The following is a 7,971-nucleotide window of genomic DNA, read 5'->3' on the forward strand; positions in this document are numbered from 1 at the left end:
AACCCTCTGCTACAGGGAGATAAGGGTTCAGCTGGGCTGACCAGGGGGGTGGGCCCTGCAAAAGAGAAGGCTTCAGAAAAGAGGGCAATGAGCTGACTCTTGCTGGAAGGATAGGACTTTCCAGGTGGGCAAGGATACAGCCCGTCCCAAGGACTGGAGGGGTGGAAAGGGGTGGCGTTTTGGGGGAACTCAGCAGCCGGAGCACACTGCCAGGCAACGGGGAAGGTGCGGGTCGAGTCAGGGTCCTGAGCCCCAAATTCAGTCCCTGTTCTGGGTGAGCACCTGGCATGTCCAGGTGGTGTCTGGATCATCTCAGGATGGGGGCAGGGGCACCTTCATCCTCCTCATCCATTCCTTCTGATGCCGGTTCTTACTACTTTGGGCAGAGCAGCCATGAACCAGGATGTTTACCCTCCTATGAGCTGAGTCTGCAGAATGAAATCCCAGACTTCTCCAAAAAAGAAGCCAGGGTGACAGCTGGCAGCTTCATGAGCATCTGAAATCATAGGAAACTTTGACCAGAGAGGGGGAAGAGGGAGGACACCAACTGGGTTCCTAGGACGCTTGGCTTCTAATCCAGAGATCTCAACCCTGGTGGGAAAAACCTTAATAATAAAAAAACCTTTAATAATTTATGTATGTCACAAGAGTCACCTGTTTCAAATGTACCATTCAATGATTTTGAGTAAATGTACAGCACTGTGCAGCCATCCCAACTCAGAACATTTCCATCACCCCAGAAAAGAGCTCTCATGACTGTTTGCCGTCACCCCATCTTCCCACGCCCCAGACCCGGGTAACCACTACTCTGCTTTCTATCTGTATAGAGTTGCTTTTCCTGGACCTTTCGCATAACAGAACCATACAGAACGCAGTGTTTGCCTCGGTCCCTTTACTTCACGTCCTGTATTTGAGACTAGCCATGTCTCTGCACAGATCGGTAGTTCATTGTTTTTTCCTGCTGAATGGTCCCCTGCCGCACCTATACGGCACGTTCTGTTTAATCGGTTTACGGGGTGCTGGACCTTTGGGTTGTTCTCCACTTTTTGGCTGTTAGGAATGGTGCTGCCATGAACATCTGTGTGCAAGTGTTGGTGTGAGCGTTTGTTTTCCTGTTTGTGGAGTAGATGCCCAGAAGCGGAATTGCTGTGTATGTAGTTAAGTATGTGCTTACTTTATGAGAAACTGGCAAAGCCCTTCACTACGCTATGTCCCTAGCCCTAGCGGCAGCATGTGAAGGTTCTCATTTCTCCATGTCCTTGCCGATGCTTGTTACTATCAGTCTTTTTTATTATATCCTGTTGAGGAGCTTTTTTAAAAAACACCCATTGATGCCTGGGCTTCAGCCCAAACCAATTAAATCAGAGTTCTACGGGGGCGCCTGGCAGGTTCAGACCATGGAGCTTGTGACTCTGGATCTCAGGGTCCTGACTTGGGCCCCACGTTGGGTGTGGAGCCTACTTAAAAAAAAAAAAATCAGGGCGCCTGGGTGGCTCAATGGGTTAAGCCTCTGCCTTCGGCTTGGGTCATGATCTCAGGGTCCTGGGATCGAGGCCTGCATCGGGCTCTCTGCTCAGCGGGGGGCCTGCTTTCTCCTCTCTCTCTCTCTGCCTGCCTCTCTGCCTACTTGTGATCTCTCTCTGTTTCAAATAAATAAATAAAATCTTTATTAAAAAAAAAAATCAGAGGGGCACCCGGCTGGCTCGGTCGGTTAAGTGTCCAACACTTGATCTCAGCTCAGGTCTTGATCTCAGGGTCGTGAGTTCAAGCCCGGCATTGGGCTCCATTCTGGGTGTGGAGCCTACTTAAAAAATAAAAAAAAAAAAAAAAGAAGGAAAGAAAAAATCAGAGTCTTAGGGTTTGGGGCTGTAGGCATTCAAAACAAAATAAAGCATAACCCTCCCTATTTTAAAAGCTGCTAATGTGGGGGCGCCTGGGTGGCTCAGTGACTGAAAGCTCTGCCTTCAGCTCAGGTCATGATCCCAGGGTCCTAGGATGGAGCCCCACATGGGGCTCTCTGCTCAGCGGGGAGCCTGCTTCCCCTGCTCTCTCTGCCTGCCTCTCTGCCTACTTGTGATCTCTGTCTGTCAAATAAATAAATAAAATCTTAAAAAAATAAATTAATTAAATAAAAGCTGCTAATATGTGGGAGGGTTGAGAACCAGTGATCTAACTTCAGGCAAGAAGTTCTGGCCTGTGGGGCACTGAGAGGGACCTCAGGCTGGCCAGCAGCCTCTCCCGCACCAGGAAACATAGGAGGTTGAGGGTGGGAGGCAAGCCGCCTCCCATGAAGGCACATGAAGTCCCAGGGCAGCCCAGCCCATTGCAAGGTGAGGAAAAGGGGCCTGGGAGTGGCTTTGGTCAGGGAGTCCTGATTTCTGCACAGCCAGCTGAGAAACTGAGGGAGCAAGGCCCACCCCTCCCACCCTGCCCCCAGCTGTGACTTTAGGGATTGTTCAGGCCTCTGAAGAGATTAGCAGAGTATGGCATTCCTGGCTGCAGGCCAGCTCCAGAAAACCCCAGAAAGATGTAAGGAGAGGGGTGCTAGCAGGAAACACAGGGAGCTTAGAGGCTCAGGGGGGCAGTCAGGGCAGTACTGCTCAGTCCATGATAAGATCTCCTCCCCTTGAAGGAGACCCACTCTCCGTGTACCAGACCCTGTGCTGGGGACTGAGGAAACAGCCATGGGACTTACAGTCTGCTGGAAGAAACGGCGAATAAAGAATGAAGCAGAACAAAAGGAAGTGATAGGGAAGGGTCCTCCCAGGGCAGGTGACACTTGAGGAGAGACTCGAGTGCATGAAGGAAGCTAACCATGCAAAGTCTGTCCGCACAGGTGCAGCGGGTGACGGGAAAGATCAAGGGCAAGCTTGAGGCTCAGTGAGCCGGTGTCCAGGCGTTGGTGGAAGATGGTTGGAGAGGAAGGTAGGAAGGAGCTGGCAGCCTGGAGTCCTTCTGGGCTCGTAGCCAGAGTCCAGGTCTTATTTTGTGTGTGATGGGGAGTGAATGAGGGCTTTGCTTTGTTTTTGTTTCTTTTAAAATATTTTATTTATTTATTTGACAGAGAGAGAGATCACAAGTAGGCAGAGAGGCAGGCAGACAGATGGCGGGGGCGGGGAAGCAGGCTCCCCACTGAGCAGAGAGCCCGATGTGGGGCTCAATCCAGGACCCCGAGACCGTAACTTGAGCCAAAGGCAGAGGCCCAACCCACTGAGCCACCCAGGTGCCCCTGAACGAGGGTTTTGAACAGGGTAGGAAAATAACTACCGTTTCTACTTTTTCAACATCACTGTGGTTGGTGCAGGAAGGCTAGATCTTTAGGGGCAACAGTGATGCAGGGAGATGATACTGCTTGTCAAGGTAAAAGAAGAAAATGGCCCAGACTAATGTTGGTGCAAATGGAGAGGTGTGTGTAGGGGTGGGGAGGGGGAGCACCTTTTGGAGTTTGGGACACAGGATCTGCTGACATGAGGTTTCAGGAAGTAAGAGACTCAAGGATAACTCCCCGGCTTCTAGGTGAGCTTCGAGCATCTGGGCGAGGAGGGGCCCGTGATCTGAGATGAGAAGCCTGGGAGAGCTGCAGAATTTGGTACCACAGTGGGGACAGTGCTGAAATACAGCACTAGCTGGGTGGCAATAGGGAGGGAGGCCGGAGGGCTGTGATGTCCTCCTGACTCCCGGCTCTGTGTATGTTGGGCCCTCAGGGACTGTGGCAGCAGAGGATCCCAGAAAAAGTCAGGATGCTGGAATGTGTTGGGTGCATCTTGTACCCTTTGGAAAGGCCTGCGAAGACAAAAGCACAGGCTGACCATGGTGACCCATCGTCATCTTCAGAAGGAAAAGTCGCTACCGCTCGCAGCCCCCTCCCTTCAGTTACTTGGAAATTTCTATTTCTGGCTTATGAACTCCATACATCTAGGCAGCGCTGACCTTCCACACCTTCCTCGAAGCAGTGAGCGGCTGGGAAGCCCATGCTGAGTGCTAACAAAAGCAAGGACAGGAAGTTTAGAGAACCATCAAGAAAGAGGCCCACATGAGGCAGAGTCAGCGAGAGGCTACAAGAAGCATGGAAGCAGGCAGGGAGGTTAAACGTGAAGAAGAGAGAAGTCAGAGGATGAGTGAGCTGCTCAAGGCCAAGTAGCTGGAGAGGTACAAGGGACAGGGACGCACAGCACTCTGGAGCCGGGGAGCAACGCTCCATGAGAAGCGTTGGAGTCCTTGACTTTGAAACCTGGAAGATCCTTTGGGGGCCAGGTGGCCAGCTCCATCCGCAGAAAAAGGAGCTGGTCTTCAAGGAGAAAACGGGTAAAGGAAAGGAGAAACCCAAAGGCCAAGTGTCCAAGTTTTAGAAGCCACAGAAAGGCAGTAAGCAGCTCTGCGCTGGGTGCACTCAGACAGCCCCAGTCCTGTGTTTCTTATATCTCCATTTGGTAAATGTCTGGCCCCGCCATGTGTCATTCAGCCTGTTTGGGGAGAATGTAATCAGAGTCTCCTGGGCTGACATGGGTCCCCCCCACAGAGCTCTTCCCTCATTCCAACTCCGCCCCCTGTCACTCGTTCCCAGGCCCACCCAGGGGGACCAACCCAGGCCCCTCCATGTCCACGAGCTACAGAGAGAGGAAGGGGGTTCACTTCCTGAGGGGTAGCTTGGATGTGCCTCGGGGGCGGGAGAATGGTCAGGAGGGGAGACGGTCTGACGCAGCTTCTCCAAGCCATGCAAGGATCCAAAGAAAACACAGCTGGAGGTGGGGAGAGGGAAGGGGAAGCCAGGCTAGGCATGTTGACATCTTGGGCAGGAATCCAACTGGTGTCCTGTGGTCTACTTACTTGGACCATTTAGTTCCTCCCGCTGTACCTCAGTCTGCCAGTCTATAAAACAGGGGCAATGATCGCTATTTCAAGGAATTGCTGTGAGGATTAAACGCGGTCATTTAAGAAGAGACACAAGTGAGTGGAGTGGTTAAGAGCAGGGGCTCTGGAGCCAGACTGACTCAAGCAAGTTCCTTAACCTCTCTGGGTCTCTACTTCCTCATCTGTAAAATGGGTTAATGATAACCTGTCTTATAGGACGTTATGAGTTTTCAGTGAGTTGATATCTGGAAAGCACTTTTTGTTTGTTAATACTAGCACTTTTGTTTAGTTAATACTGAAGACCAGACACATTTACTGAGCCCTTTAGTGTGCCAAGTACTAGGCCCAGCATTTTACATACTTTTATTTGGTAAGTTTGTTTGTATGTTTGTTTGTTTGTTTTGAGAGAGACAGCACGCGTGCATGAACCACAGTGGGGCAGAAGGATAAGCAAACCTCCTGGACCGGTGGGGAGCCTGTCGTGGAACTCTATCCCAGGACCCTGAGATTGTGACCTGAGCCCAAGTCAGATGTTTAACCGACTGAGCCACCTGGGAGCCCCATATACTTAAAAAAAAAAAAAAAAAAAAGATTTGCTGGGGCACCTGGGTGGCTGAGTGACTTAAAGCCCCTGCCTTCGGCTCAGGGCATGATCCCAGGGTCCTAGGATCAAGCCCCACATCAAGCTCTCTGCCCCACGGGGAGCCTGCTTCCCCCTCTCTCTGCCTGCCTCTCTGCCTACTTGTGATCTCTGTCTGTCAAATAAATAATAAATAAAATCTTAAAAAAAAAGATTTACTTATTTATTTTAGAGAGAGTGAGTTGGGGGGAAATGGGCAGAGGGAGAGGAAGAGAATCCTAAAGTAGACTCCCCACTGAGCGCAGAGCCAGATGTGGGGCTCGATCCCAGGATCCCGAGATCATGACCTGAGCCAAAATCAAAAGGTGGCAGCTTAACAGACAGAGGCACCCAGGCGCCCCAGCATGTTACATACTTTATTTAAAATCTCACCACCGGGGCGCCTGGGTGGCTCAGTGGGTTAAAGCCTCTGCTTTTGGCTCAGGTTATGATCCCAGGGTCCTGGGATCCAGCCCTGCATCGGGCTCTCTGCTCAGCAGGGAGCCTGCTTTCCTTCCTCTCTCTCTGCCTGCCTCTCTGCCTACTTGTGACCTCTGTCTGTCAAATAAATTTTTAAAAAATTAAAAAAAAATCTCACCACCACCCAGAGAGGTAGGCAGGTACTAGATCATCCCCATCTTACAGATGTGGAAACTGAGGCTCTTGAAGAGATTTACTTTTTTTTCCCCCAAAGTTTTTATTTATTTACTTGACAGAGAGAGAGAGATCACAAGCAGGCCGGGGAGGAGGGGTGCGGGGATGCAGGCTCCCCGCTGAGCAGAGAGCCCGATATGGGCCTCGATCCCAGGACCCTGAGATCATGACCTGAACCGAAGGCAGAGGCTTAACCCACTGAGCCACCCAGGCACCCTGAGATTTACTTTTTAATTTACTCTAGAACAGGGGTTGGCAACCTACAGCTCATGGACGCAAATCCAGCAAGCAGTCTGTTCGTGTAAGTCTTGTTTATAGCTGCCGTGGAGGAGTTTGAACAGCTGACCGGAGACCACAGAGCCAGCACAGCCTAAAATATGTACTATCTTATCTGACTTTTAACAGGAACAGCTCTCTGACCTCTGCTCTAGAAAATGACAGGAGCCGGATTTGAACCAGGTCTGTGTGATTCCAAAGCTAATTAAATAATACTTTGCTCTCCTTGTGGTTTAACAATATCACTGTGATGGGTGCACAACAGGGGCTAGAAAAGGATTTCTGTCCTGTCCCTTTGAGGGCTGGGAAGTCCCTCCTTTCTTCTTCAAAGCTGGGAGTGAAAGTGGAAGGGATTTGGGGCTTCTGATTTCTTCATCTCTCAGATCAAGTGTTGAGGACTCAGGGAGGTTGCCAAAGACCCCCCTGGGCTGCCCAACTGCCAGTGTCACTGAAGTGTGAGGGCTGGGGGCACACGCTTCAGGAGGAAGGGGAAACCCAAGGGATGGAGAGTCGGGCTGCCAGGATTCAAGGCCAGTGAGTCCATCTTGTCCCTGAGCCCAGAGCTGTGTTTAGGGTCAGTCAGGCTGAGACAAACATGGGACAGGAGTCCCTTAAGAATCTGGGGTATTATAGATGTCACCTGTCCCCCAGACACACCTGAGGGCTCCAAACCAGTTTAGTCACTCAGCAAATAGGCGGGACCTCCTCCGTGCAGGCACGGTTCTAGGCACTAGGATTAAGTGGGGAACCAGATCCTAGCTCTCATGGACACAGACCATGTCTCCATTCACCAATACTTTTGTAGACCGATATTAACTGGTGACAAGATGTATAAAGCAAATAAGCCAGGCTGATGGGACTGAGAGTAATGGCGAGGTAGGGAGGAAGTCCTCTCTGAGGAAATGCCGCTGAAGCTGAGACCAGCATGACAAGGAGGGAGCTGTGGGAAGATCAGGTGGAAAGGCATTCCAAGCAGAGGGAACAGCAAGTGCAAAGGCAGTGTGGCCAGAGCAGAATAAAGGGGGATGACAGAGGGTGAGTGACAAGACAGGGGCACTCGTGTAGCATGCCTGGAAGTCAGGGCACAGAGGCCGCAGTTTATTCTGAGTATCATGGAAAGCCCTAGATGCTAACAAAGGACGCCAATGATTGGGGCTGACATTTTCTGAGCCCTTACTAAATGCCAGGTGCTCATCAAGTCTTTTAAATCCATTAACTCTTAAAAAAAAATGCATTAACTCTTAATCCCTACAAGCAGTCCAGATGTGGAAACAGGTCCAGAGAGGTTAAACCACTGGCCCAAGATCACACAGCTCCATTTAAAGCTTATTGGGGTTGCTGCGGAGAGAGTGACATGCAGGAAACAAGAATCTCCTGTAGGACATCCCAGTGATACAAAGATGGAGCTTGCATTTCAGTTAAGAAATTGAGAAGAGGGCGGGGTGCTTGGGTGGCTCAGTGGGTTAAAGCCTCTGCCTTTGGCTCAGGCGTGATCCCAGGGTTCTGGGATCGAGCCCAGCATTGGGATCTCTGCCCAGCAGGGAGCCTGCTTCCTCCTCTCTCTCTCTGCT

This window comes from Lontra canadensis, unplaced genomic scaffold (genome assembly GCF_010015895.1).
Source record: "Lontra canadensis isolate GAN:19392208 unplaced genomic scaffold, GSC_riverotter_1.0 scaffold105, whole genome shotgun sequence".
NCBI classification, from domain to species: Eukaryota; Metazoa; Chordata; class Mammalia; order Carnivora; family Mustelidae; genus Lontra; species Lontra canadensis.